A 13914-nucleotide genomic window follows, 5' to 3' on the forward strand; every position below is an offset into this window, starting at 1 on the left:
CAGATGCACTTGGGAGTGATGCTGGTGTCCCGGAGGCAGGCTGTCTCTTCCATTCGCTCAGCGCGGAAGGGCTGCTGCCGCGTTTGGATCCAGGTGATTGACTCTCTAAAAGTGTTACAACCAAACTCAAAGAAACGGTGTGTGCTATTCCAAAAACGTATGGTTTTTCTGTATTACAAAGAAAAAGCCAGAAAATGTTAAATTTTAATGACAACATTTGTCAGGTAGGACTCTTTTTTAAGACCAGCCTGACCCAAGTTTCCCACTAATATTTAATGGCTAAAGTTTGAAATGCACAATCCAGTGTCACCTTGTGTAAAGCACATACAAGCCAAGATGCACATCCTTCTTTCTTCCTAGCCGTTGGTCTTACCCAGGTGAAGAAAACCTCAGGCTCCATGACACTCACAACACTCCCAATAAAAGGAAAAAAAATAGATAAATTGGGCTACACCAAAATTAAAAACTTTTGTACATCAAAGAACCATATCGAAGTAAGAAAAAAAAACCCACAATGAGAGGAAATGTTTGCAAACCAGCTATCTGAGAAGGGCCTAGTATCCACAATATATAAAGAACTGTTTCAACACACCAACAAAAAGACAACCCACTTTGAAAATGAGCAAAAGACCTAAACGGACTGTTTTCCCGAGGGGATACTCCAGCTGGTGAGCAAGCCCGGGGGAAGATGTTTATCATTGGCCGCAATGAAATGCAACTCAAAAGCACAGAAAGATACCATCTCACGTCCACTAGGGTGGCAAGGACTAGAAACTAGCAAGTGTTGGCAAGGATGCAGAGAAATAGGAAACCTCCTGCACTGCTAATAGGAATGCAGAATGGTACAGCCATTGTGGAAAATGGTTTGTTCCCCAAAAAGCTAAACGCAGGATTACCACAGGAGCCGGCAATCCCACTCCTGGGCGTCTGTCTGAAAGAACTGAAACCAGGTGTTCAAACAGAAACTTGCACGTGAATGTTTACGGCACTGTTCAGGACAGCCAAAGGCTGGAACCCACCCAGTGTCCATCAACTGCTGAATGGGTAAAGAAAACATACTGTAGCCACACAAAGGAATATTATTCAGCCGTACAAAAAGAATGAAGTAGTGATACACGCTGCATCATGGGTGAACCTCAAAAACACCCTAAATGATAGCAGCCAGACACAAAAGGCTGTAGGAGTTAGGAAACAGCCAGAAAAAGCAAACCCATCGTGACAGAAGGCAGATGAGCACTGGCCAGGGGGCTGAGGGAAATGCAAGGAGGGAGAGTAACTACTTAGTAGGTGTGGTGTTTACTTCCGAGCGGATGAGAATGTTCTGAAACTGGGTAATGGTGACGCTTGCACCACGTTGTGGAGGGGCTGCATGTCACTGATGGTAACATTTTACCACATCTTGAAAAATTTCTGATTCTGACCTTGTTTGAGTAGGTAATGGAAGGTAAGAGGCCTGGCCAGGTGTGGGACTGTAGCAAACTGGAGTGTGAGAGTGTGTGTGTGTGCTTGTGTGTGTTTGTGTTGGGGTGTCCCTTTGAAAGGGAACAACCGCTGTACAACTCCAGCTGGCCATGGCAGAGAAAGACTTGGGCCCACTGTTGCCGGGTTGTCTGATCTTTAAGAGAAGTAACTGCTTCTCACATTTGGACGGAGCTGCAGCTTCCAACTCAGGAGGTCCCTGGTGGGACCTGAGAACGTGCATTTCCAACAGCCCCTCGCCACCCCCCCCCCCCCGCCGCCATCGCACTGCAGGGCCGCAGAGCGCACTTTGGATAGCACGGGTCCAGGCCATGGGCTCTGAAACATCGCTGATCCCTGGAAGCACCACCTGCAGGGTTTGGAAACCACCGATGCTCAGCCTCCCCTGCCCCGAGACTCTGATGTCACAGGTCAGGGGTGGGATCTGAGCACCCTCTCTCCACCACCTACAGGGCAGCAGACTTGGAGAGCCAGCACTCTGCTGGGGGCGGGGCGGGGGGGCTTCCCTAGGCTCCAGCCAGCTCAAGGAGCATCTGAGGTTGCAGAGGATTTCTAGGGGATGAGGTAACCTTTCCCCCACCCCTGATAGTAAACTTTCGAGAATCATCAGTTCTTGGGACCTCCCCCCCAAGCAAAGATTCCAAGCCTGAACACCGAGGGCCATGGACCATAACTCAGCGCTGCACAGGCGCCGGGATGTTGTAACTCCCGGCAACCTGTTGATCTACTTGGGCTGGTGACTCCCTCTCCTTCGGCGTAGGGCCCTTTGTTGGCAAGTTTCATGTAATGGGGCCGGGATTGTTAACTAATGCCTCAGCAAAGCTGAGCCGAGACTGCTTCTGTGGAGAAAGGAGGAGTGCGTGCCCTGATCCGCGTATCCCACGAGGTGGCACAGGCTGCAGGCACATGAGTCATTTTGGTGGGGGCACGCGAGGGAAATGAGCCAGTGGATGTGTTCTCGCCTCTCCCGCTCCCTGTCTGCGGGAGAACCTGCGGCCACTTCCATCTTGCTGTTTTCTCTGCTTCTCTCGTGGCCCAGACGACCTGTGATCCACGAGACGGGGACTTCCCCCAGCCCCAGCCCCAGCCCCAGCCCCAGCCCCAGCCCCAGCCTGCTGAGGAGGATGTGGTTCAGGATGGAGGGACTTGAGCATCCTGGCAGGGCCTCCTCTGTGGGTGCACAGCCCAGGTTATCCATGCTGACTCTGTCATCTAGTATATAGACCACCTGGGTGGTTTTCTCCCCCACCCCATCCCCTGGGCCTTTCCCCCTTAATGTGGGCTCTCTGAACATCACTGTGTCGGTTCACAATAGAGGAACCTCTGTAGGAAGGAACACACCGAGGGGCAGTCTCTCCTGGACAAGGAGGCAGCCACAGAGAGATCAGCCCGGCCCTGTTGCCTTAGCCTGTGCTGGCTTAGTAATCTGGGAAAAGCAATCTCTTCACTGTGGGCAACCAGGCAAGCCCTCCTCTGGAGAAACTTTTTTTAGATTTCCACCTGCCCTGCACCAGAAGATGAAGGGATGAAGGCAAAACATCACAGTGGAACCCCAGTACCTCCAGGGCTTACAGAGCACCTGACACAGAGCTGCCGCTCCATCAAAGTTTGTAGAATTAAGTTAATTGAATAATAATGAATAGGCATCATTGCATGTCTTTTTGGCTCTGAAAACTCAAGACCCAAAGCTGAACCCAACGTCTGCTTCACCTCTGCTCACCTCTCGTCTTCAGAATAGCCGGTTCCATAATTGTCTGGCTTTGGCCATTATCTGTTGTCATGGACCAATAAATAATACATACACTTACCTACGAAGTTGTTCTTAAGCGTTCTTGATTAATCTAAACCTCATCACTACTGAATGGGTACATTCACATCCCAGTTTATGGATGACACAACTAAAACACAAAGACACTAAGTCATTGGTTCGAGGTCATGGGTTCAAGGTCATACCACTAACAAGTGACCAACCTAATTCTAAGTCCCTGGATTAAAACAAGACCTCCCCTTTCTCCACAAGCACTTGGCTCCCTGTATTGGTTCAGAGCTGGGATCAGAACCCAAGGCCTGCAGATACCCCGTGTGGCTAACAATGGCCTGAATCATAGGGGGTCAGCCCTGCCTGGAGCCTGGTCCTGGAGTGCGATTGTCTGGCTGGAGTTGCGCCAAGGAAGGATGAACGTAGCCCAGGGTTCACCCACTGTGTGGATGAATTTAATCCACATAATGGGGTTATGTGGTTTCCCGTGCCCTTATTACCCCAAATTGGGCTTTTCTTTTCAATTACCTTTATTACAAGCATGGTTGCAGCTTCAGACCACAAACCACTTATATTTTATTGGCAAGTGCTTCCTCTAATCGTTATTGCTCCACTGTATAGATGAAATATGGGTCCCCGGATGCACTTGCTTTGCAGTTTTTATGCCTGCAATGTGCCTGAGGGTCTCTGGCCTCGATCCCTTCTCTGCCCCCACTGCTACCAGCCGGGTTCAGCCCCTGCCAAGTCCAAACCTGACTCAGCCTCCAGGCTGACTGCTCTAACCCAGCTTCCCTGCGTTATCTTTTCTTTTTAATTTTTTAAAAAGATTTTAATTATATATTTGAGAGGCAGAGTTATGGGGGTAGGGGGAGGAGAGAGACAGAGAGAGAGGTCTTCCATCCACTGGTTCACTCCCCAAATGGCCGCAACGGCTGGAACAGGCCTGATTCAAAGCCCAGGAGCTTCTTCCAGGTCTCCCATGTGGGTGCAAGGGCCATGCACTTGGGCCATCTTCCACTGCTTTCTCAGGTTAAGAGCAGAGGCTGGATTGGAAGAGGAACAGCCTGGACATGAACTGATGCCCACGTGGGATGCCAGCACCGCAGGTGGAGGCTTAGTCCACTCTGCCGCAGGGCCAGCTCCACTTCATCTTTCTATCCATGCCATTCCTCTGTCTGACTCCCAGTCAGATGGCATGGTAGATTCCCATTACTCGATGCCAGGAGCTCTTGGGGAGACCCTCCTCCCATGAATCCTCACCATGAACTTCATGTTCGTGCCACAGTGGACAGATTTGCGTCTTCCAGACCCGGCCTGCAGCTCTCTCTTCTCTGCTTTGCTCGTGCTGTTTTCTCTCCTTTCAGGTCTTTTGTTCACACCTTCACTTATTAATTGTGTATTCACTCATTCAGCAACTTCACCATGCACCTGCTTCGAGCTGGATGCTGTGCTGAGGACTGGGAATCTAGCAATGACCCAGTTTGGGCCTTCCCCTCAAGGTGCTGAGTCTAATGCGAACTCCTACAGGTCACATCCATGGCCAGCGGTCACAACCTCCTCTCAAAGAACTGTTCCCCTCTCCTTGAAACCTTGCTCAGCGTTTCAGTTGGAAATCACCTCTTCCCTCTCTGGAGACCTCTCTCTTGATCCCCATCCCCACCCTCTAAGCACCTCCCTCCCGTAACCTTCCTTATTTTACTCTTGCTTTGCACACGCCTCACTTCACCTGGATGATACGAGATGCATTCCGGCTTCTTGGGGCAGAATCCCTTTATCCCAGCACCAGCAGGTGGACGCCTATCTGCCTATGCTATCGATTGATGTTACTGCCACCTTAGCCAGTGACATCACAACTCAGAAAGACAGCATCTCTCAGCTTTGCTGTGATGTAATTCACATATCATAGAATTTACCCATTTAAACCGTACAATTGGTGCAGCAGTTAAGTCACTGCTCCGATGCCCTCATCCTACGTCTGAGTGCTTGCTTTGAGTCCCAGCTCTGCCACTTCTAATCTAGCTTCCTGTTAACGTTCAGGGAGACAGCAGAAGGTGGCTCAAGTGTGTAGGTCCCTGCACCCATGTGGGAGACCCCAGATAGAGTTCTGGCTTCAGCCTAACCCAGCCCTGGCTGTTGTGGGTGTTTGGGGGGCAAACCAGTGGGTGGGAGATCTCTGTCTCTCTGCCATTCAAATAAAATGAAAATAAGTACAAATTTAAAAAAATCATTTTCACTATATTCACAATAATTCACCATAATCAGTCTTGGAATATTCTCATGATCCCCAGAAACCAACCCTGTCGCTCCCCCTCTTCGTGGAGGAACGACACAGGACCCTGCGCTGTTCTTTTGTCTGCTCGGCCCTTCCCGGGTTTGCTGCTGGTTCTTCCCGGGTTGGCTGCCATCCCTTCCACCTCTGTGGAAGGGCGGTTCCCCCTGCCACATTCCCCACTTCCGTGGGGGAGCGGCACACCGCCGGCCGGCTCTCTTGGGGGCTGCACAGGTGTTCCCTCAGATAGATGTTCCCCTTAGATGTTCCTCGTGCATGTTGTCTCTCTCCTCCTTTATAGTCCTCTTCCACCAATCCCAACTCTGCTACCCACATGCCGAGTACGCTGCTCTCCTCCAATCAGGAGCAGGATCAGCTCCTGCAGGTTATTGGTCGAACTGGAGGCAGCTGTGTAGAAGTTGTTTACTCCTCTCCCAGCGCCATATTGTGGGAGAGCAGATGCATAGAATAAGTCTTAATTCCAGTAACAGTCTAGTCCGAGTTGCTCCCCACACAACCCCATGGCCATTAGCAGTCACTTCCCCACTTCTGCTCACACCTGCTCAGCCCTAGGCAACCGCTCATCTGCTTTCTGTCCCTATAGATGTGACTGCTCTGCACATTTCATATCCATGGGGGTCACACAATACACGTGGCCTTTTGTGTCCGGCTTCTTTTACTTAGTATGACTTTTCAAGGTCTATCCATACCGTGGTTGATGGTTCATCTTTTTTTTTTTTAATTTGACAGAGTTAGACAGTGAAAGAGACAGAGAGAAAGGTCTTCCTTCCATTGGTTCATCCCCCAAATGGCCACTACAGCTGGCAATGCACCAATCTGAAGCCAGGAGCCAGGTGCTTTTCCTGGTCTCCCACGCGGGTGCAGGGGCCCAAGCACCTGGGCCATCCTCCACTGCCTTCCCGGGCCACAGCAGAGAGCTGGACTGGAAGAGGAACAACCTAGACTAGAACCTGGTGCCCATATGGGATGCTGGCGCTGCAGACGGAGGATTAACCAAGTGAGCCATGGCACCGGCCTGACAGCTCATCTTTGCATTGACAGATAACATCCCATTGTAGGGATACACTGTGTTTGTGTTATCTACTCATCCATTGATGGCCATTGGTTTATTTCCATTTTTTGGCTATTATGCATAATGTTGCTATGAACAGTCAGGTACAGTTTCTCTATGGATGTGTTTATTGTGGGGAGCAACTCGGACTAGACTAAGTTACTGGAATTAAGACTTATTCTATGCATCTGCTCTCCTACAATATGGCGCTGAGAAGGGAGAAACAGCTTCTACACAGCTGCCTCCAGTTCAACCAATAAACTGTAGGACCTACTCCTGATTGGAGGAGAGCAGCGTACTCGGCGTGTGGGTAGCAGAGTTGGGATTGGTGGAAGAGGACTATAAAGGAGGAGAGAGACAACATGCACGAGGAACATCTAAGGGGAACATCTATCTGAAGGAACACCTGTGCAGCCCCTGAGAGAGCCGGCCGGCGGTGTGCCGCACCCCCGCAGAAGTGGGGAAAGTGGCTAGGGGGAACCGCCCCTCCACGGAGGTGGAGGGACGGTAGCCAACCCGGGAAGAACCAGCAGCAAACCCGGGAAGGGCCGAGCAGACCAAAGAACAGCGCAGGGTCCTGTGTCGTTCCTCCACAAAGAGGGGGAGCGACATTTATTTTTTCAGTTGGATAGGGACCACGAAGTGGAGTTACTGGGGCACACAGAACTCTGTATTTAACTATTTTTCATTCCTACCAGCCATGCACCATAGCCCCAATTTCTCCACATCCTTGCGAGTTCTTTACATATCTGTATGCCCCAGGATTTGGAATATTTTCTTCATGCTTTCCATATTTTCTAAGATCTCTAGAATGATCACTTTCTTGGTAAATAGAATGCATAACCAGAGTTCGTGCCAATACATATGAAAGTATAGAAGCTATCCTAATCAAGTTTATGAATGAAAAGGACAATTAGTGTCTTTTGAGAAAATCAAGATCCATTCCTGGGAGAACGGACCAATGAGTCACATATAGAATTACACGGGGTCAAGGTGAGCTTCCTCCTTCCAGTGGAAACATTCTGCCAAGATTTGTCGTGTGAGGAAGGCAGCCTTGGGTGACTCCACGAGCACGTTCAGCCTTCAGTAAGTGATTTTCAGTTCCGACAGGAGTAGATCTTTCCCTTTTAAAAATGTGTTTACTGATAGAAGGGGTGGGGAGAGTGAGATGGCACTGCCCCACCCGCTGGCTTACTCCCAGCCACCAGCAATGTCCCAGGACTAGGGACAAAAGCTGAAAGTCAGGAATCCAGTCCATGTGTCCCCCATGGGTGGCAGGAACCCGGTCCCTTGAGCCACCACAGCTGCCTTCAGAGTCTGCATCAGCAGAAGCTGGAGTCAAGCGGAGGTGGGCATGGAATCCAGGCACCTCAATCCACAGTGTGGCTGTGAGCCTGGCAGCCAGGCCAAACCCCAGCCAGGGGAAGATCTGTCTTGAGAAGCGTTCACAAAGCAACAGTCTGAAGCTCTGGGTGTCCCCCAGACTTGGGAGGGCACCGACAGTGGGCATGACGGCAGAGATGTGATCGGGGGTCTGCATGGAGGGTGTGGGGAGGTGGGGTACATCTTGCTGCCCTGGGCTGTGCAGACCACAGCGGGAGCTCAGGCCTCGTTCTGGACACAGCCGAGGCCATCAGAGGACTGTGGCAGGCTGGGGAGGGAAGAACCTAGCAACTTCAGTGTAGGAAGAAAGTGTTGGAAGAGAAGCCTGGGAAAGCAGAAGAACATGGCCCAAGTGCCTGGGCCCTGTACCCCTGTGGGAGACGGGGAAGAAGCTCCTGGCTTTGGAGTGGCCCAGCTCAGGCTGTTGCGGCCGTCTGGGGAGCAAACCAGTGGATGAAGACTTCTCCTCCGTCTCTCCTCTCTTCTGTGACTCTGCCTCTCAAATAAATAAATTCTTTTAAAAAATAAATAAAAATAAAGGCTAGACTAAAAGAAACAATGATGTTTGGTACACGGATACATTGTGGCATGGCTTAGTCAAGCTAATTGATTGTCTTTTGTAGTGAGAACACTTAAAATCTACCCTTCCGGAGCCGGCGCCGTGGCTCAATAGGCTAATCCTCCACCTTGCGGCGCCGGCACACCGGGTTCTAGTCCCGGTCGGGGCGCCGGATTCTGTCCCGGTTGCCCCTCTTCCAGGCCAGCTCTCTGCTATGGCCAGGGAGTGCAGTGGAGGATGGCCCAGGTGCTTGGGCCCTGCACCCCATGGGAGACCAGGAAAAGCTCCTGGCTCCTGCCATCGGATCAGCGCGGTGCGCCGGCTGCAGCGGCGGCCATTGGAGGGTGAACCAACGGCAAAGGAAGACCTTTCTCTCTCTGTCTCTCTCTCTCACTGTCCACTCTGCCTGTCAAAAAAAAAAAAAAAATCTACCCTTCCGGTAATTCTCAAGTACAAAATGCCTTGCTGTTAACTATGGTCGCCACGGTACCCATTCCTCCTGCCTGGCGTCCTGCACCCCGGCTCCAGCATTCTGCCGTCTGCTCCTCTGAGATCAGCTTCTTCAGACGCCACGTACAAGTGAGTTCGTCCAGTGCCCATCTGTGTCTGGCTTATTCCGCTGACGTAACGTCCTCCATATTCCTCAGTGTCATTGCAAACACCCGGATCTCCACTGCGCACAGACACAGCACAGCCCTTGTCCTGTCAGCCGGACAGGTGTGACAGTATGCCCGTGTCTGCGCCATTGCAAGGGGGCCATGGCCAGCATGTAGTACGCAGTCTCTTGGACATTCACCTGCCTTGGTTATATTCCCAACAGGACTGCTGGATTACACGGTAGCTCTATTTTTAATTTTTAATGGGATGCTTCATTTTTCTTATTTGATTTTTAATGAAAACAAATGGCTCTGTCTTTTGTTTTTCCTCTTTTGATAAAGACCTGACAAGATGCAGCCTTGTGGCGTAGTGGGTAAAGCTGCTGCCTGCAGTGCCGGCATCCCATATGGGCGCTGTTTTGAGTCCCAGCTGCTCCACTTCTGATTCAGCTCTCTGGATGGCCCAAGAAAGCAGTAGAAGATGGCCCAAGTCCTTGGGCCCCTGCACCTGCCTGGGAGACCTGAAAGAAGCTCCTGGCTCCTGGCTTTGGATCAGTGCAGCTCCAGCCCTTGCAGCCATTTGGGGAGTAAATCAGCTGATGAAGGATCTCTCTCTCTCTCTCTCTCTCTCTCTCTCTCCTTCTGCCCCTGCCTCTGTAACTCCACCTTTCAAATAAATAAATACATCTTTTAAAAAAAAGACCTGACCTGACAAGAAATTTTTTAAATTTTATAACAAAAACAATAGGACGTGTGCAAGGAGACCTGGCACCACCACTCACCCTCAGTACTGCGGGGACACTTAAGTGGGAGGGGCGGCAGTGACAGGGAGCAGCGGGCCCACCTGGCCAAGCACTCTGCATTGTTAAGGAGGGGCTAAACATCTCAGTTGCTCTGTGAAACCTTCCAGTTTCCAAAAGCTGCTGTTAGAGAGCATACATAAGGGGGCTGTGGTGCAGTGGGCAAAGTTGCTGCCTGTGACACTGGCATCCCATAGGGGCTCCAGTTCACGGCCTGGCTGTTCCACTTCCAGCGTAGCTCCCTGCTAACACCCCTGGCAAAGCAGTAGGAGATGGCCCAAGTCCTTGGACCCCTGAACCCACATGGGAGACCCAGAAGAAGCTCCTGGCTTCTGGCTTCTGGCTTCAGCCTGGTCCAGCCCCAGCCATTGCAGCCACTTGGGGAGTGAATGAGCTGATAAGAGATTCTCCCTCTCCCTCTCTCTCTGTAACTCTGACTTTCAAATAAATAAATAATTCTTAAAAGGAAAAGAAAACACAGGCTTAAGCCCCTCACCCCATCTCCACTGTGCTCTCCCGCACTCTGCTTGCACTGCCTGGGACCTGGAGCTCACCCCTAGGAAGCAGCCTTATCCATTAGCACTCCAGCTAAACCGAAATCTGTCTCCGCAGCTCGCCTGCCCACCCACCCCCGGCCTACAGGGCCTCAGCCATTGGTCCTCACCTTGCCTCCAGGCCACGCACTCACTCACGCATTCACCCCCAGGGCTTGGTTACCCAGCATCTGAAGGATCCAACGGGTGGTGATGTGACTTCCCTAGGAGCTAAAAACATGTTTCTTTATCTCCGGGTCCCTCAGAGTCCTCTTGCTACTGACAGCCTGCATGGGGGGAGGCCCAGAGGCACCCTAGCTCCCCTGTGTGTGAACCCTGCAATGTCCCAGCTCCTCTTCTGGTTGGAAGCTGCCCAGGGAAAGGAGTTCTCTTGTGGACTTGGTATGCGGCTATGGGCAACAGCCTGGCACCATGGACAGCACAGGGTTCACTGGAATGTCACTGGTGTCCCTGGTGTCCCAGCCTGGGCCTCCACATGTGATAAAGAAGGGTGTCACCACCCACTCTGTGGCAGGTTCGGAAATGTTCATAAATCACTTTTGAGGGCAGATGCTACACAGTATGAGACTGTGGGGGGGGGGGGGAGGCATCTGGCCTGTTGTTAAGCTGCTGTCCTGTATCAGCACCCAGGTTCGAGTCCTGGCTCCAGCTTCCTGCTAATGCACACCCTGGGAGGAAGCAGGCAATGGCCCAGGGGATTAGATCCCTGACATCTAGGTGGGAGGCCTGGATGGGGCTCCCGGCTCCTGTCTTCAGCCTGGCCCAGCCCCAGCTTTTGCAGGCGTTTAGGGAGTGAACCAGCAGATGCGTGTGTGCTGTTTCTGTGTCTCTCAGGGGTTTTTTTTCCTGATTTTTTAAAAACTTTATTTAAGGTATACAAACTTCGGCCGGCGCCGTGGCTCAATAGGCTAATCCTCCGCCTTGCAGCACCAGGACACCGGGTTCTAGTCCCGGTCAGGGCGCCGGATTCTGTCCCGGTTGCTCCTCTTCCAGGCCAGCTCTCTGCTGTGGCCAGGGAGTGCAGTGAAGGATGGCCCAAGTGCTTGGGCCCTGCACCCCATGGGAGACCAGGAGAAGTACCTGGCTCCTGCCATCGGATCAGCACAGTGCACCGGCCGCAGCGCGCCGGCCGCGGCGGCCATTGGAGGGTGAACCAACGGCAAAAGGAAGACCTTTCTCCCTGTCTCTCTTTCTCACTGTCCACTCTGCCTGTCAAAAAAAAAAAAAAAAAAAAAGGTATACAAACTCCATATATTTCATATACACAGTGTCGCTCCCCCATTCACGGAGGAACGACACAGGACCCGGCGCTGTTCTTTTGCCCGGCCCTTCCTGGGTTAGCTGCTGCTCATTCCCTCAGTCGTGGAAGGACGACGCCGTCCCGGGTTAGCTGCTGGAGGGGCGGCACCCCCCTGCCGCTTTCCCCACTTCCGCAGGGGAGCGGCACACCACCGGCCGGCTCTCTCGGGGGCTGCTCAGATGTTCCTCAGGTGTTCCTGGTGCATGTTGTCTCTCTCTTCCTTTATAGTCCTCTTCCACCAATCCCAACTCTGCTACCCACACGCCGGGCACGCTGCTCTCCTCCAATCAGGAGCAGGATCAGCTCCTGCAGCTCATCAGTCAAATTGGCGAGAGGCAGCTGTGTAGAAGCTGTTTTCTCCTCTCCCAGCGCCATATTGTGGGAGAGCAGATGCATAGAATAAGTCTTAATTCCAGTAACTTAGTCTAGTCGCAGTTGCTCCCCACACACAGAATTAGGGACATAGTGATTCTTCCCACCCTTCCTCCTCCTTCCTCTCCTATTGCCACTTTTATTTTTACAATGATCTACTTTCAGTTTACTTTGTACTCATAAGATTAACCCTACACTAAATAGAGTTCAACAAACAGCAAGAAGAAAAAAACACTGTTCCTCAACAGAAGAGATAAGGGTTTCTGTGCCTTTTGGACTTAAAAAAAAAAAAAAAAAGGACTGAAGGATTGTGATGAGTATATCGACACAGAACAGAAGAAGGAAACCACAACCCCACTGGGCTGGGTTCAAATCCAGGCTTGATCAATCTGGGCGATTATTAAATGCTTCAGAGCCTCAGGTTCCTTGTCTTTAGGGTGGGGATAAAACTGCCTACCCTGCATTCAAACTTGGAGTATGTTGACCGTCCCACTAGCAGGTGTCTGGGAAGCCTAAGGATTGTTGTTACTGACAAACAGCAGAGGGCACCAAACCATTCTACAAACAACACAGGCAAACAACCCAGGTCTCAGGTGTCCCTGGCTGCAAACACAAGAAAGCCTTTATCCACTGGCCGTCGGAGAGCCACCAAGTGTGTATGTTTAAACACACACACAGACATACACAGAGACGTACACACACATGTACAAATGCATGCACACATTCAGGCACACACATACATATACACATATGCGTGTGTGCATGTATCTACACACAGGGGAATACACATATGTACACATAGATGCACACACACACACACACGTATGTATACACACACAGAGACTCCTTTTATTGGAAAGGTAGCGACCGTACTTCCCACAGTACTGTGGGGCGGGGTCATTTCTGAACCGGAGCAGCCTGGAGTTAGCAGGAAGGCTCACAGAATGCGGGTCTCGTCTGTGCCTAAGTCTTGCGCCGTGTGACGTGCGACAAGTCACCACCTGTGTCTGACCCCCTCTTGTAGCCCAAGAGGGCTGGACTAGGAGATCTGTAAGGGACCTTCCTTGTGTCTATGGCTAAGAATCGCAACAGGCAGATGCCACAGCATGCCATGCCACAGGATGGCAGCATGCTGGGAGTGGGGGTTGGGATGGGGGGGCAAGGAGCAAACGACCTCTGGATGCCCCTCCTGGGCTGGGACTTGATGACTTCTGCACAGTCAAGGGAAGCCATGCACGGGCTAATCCTGGCCACACAAAGCAGTGCGGTTAGGGCTGCTGGGCGGGGGCGCGCTTCCTGCAAGTGCACACCACACTTCTCTTTTGTGCAGGTCGATGCCCAAGCCAGCAAGACCACCCAGCCTGACAAAGAAAGGAATTCTTGTGTGCAGTTGACAGCCCTCAGGTTGACAGCTTTCCATTTGCCCTGGAGGCTGTCACCACAGAACAATGGCAACGAGGGTGGCTCTTACCTGAGACACTGGGGCGCTGCCGCAGGAGATGGCAGGCTGTGCTGGGGGAAGGCAGCGTCCCCTCCCGGGACAGGAAGGCTGTAAGATCACTCCTGCCTGCAGCAGACTTTGCTTGGAGGGGTTGTACAGGACCATTTCCCACAGGGACGGTGTCTCACTCTGCAGATCACAAAGTAGCAGCACTTAAGACATTACTCTTCACTTAAAAAAATACATTGATTTTCTGATACACACAAAACCCTAAATAAATCTCAGATGTGGGGCTGGTGCTGTGGCGGAGCAGGTAAAGCTGCCGCCTGC

The sequence above is a fragment of the Oryctolagus cuniculus genome, chromosome 1 (genome assembly GCF_964237555.1).
Source record: "Oryctolagus cuniculus chromosome 1, mOryCun1.1, whole genome shotgun sequence".
NCBI lineage: Eukaryota > Metazoa > Chordata > Mammalia > Lagomorpha > Leporidae > Oryctolagus > Oryctolagus cuniculus.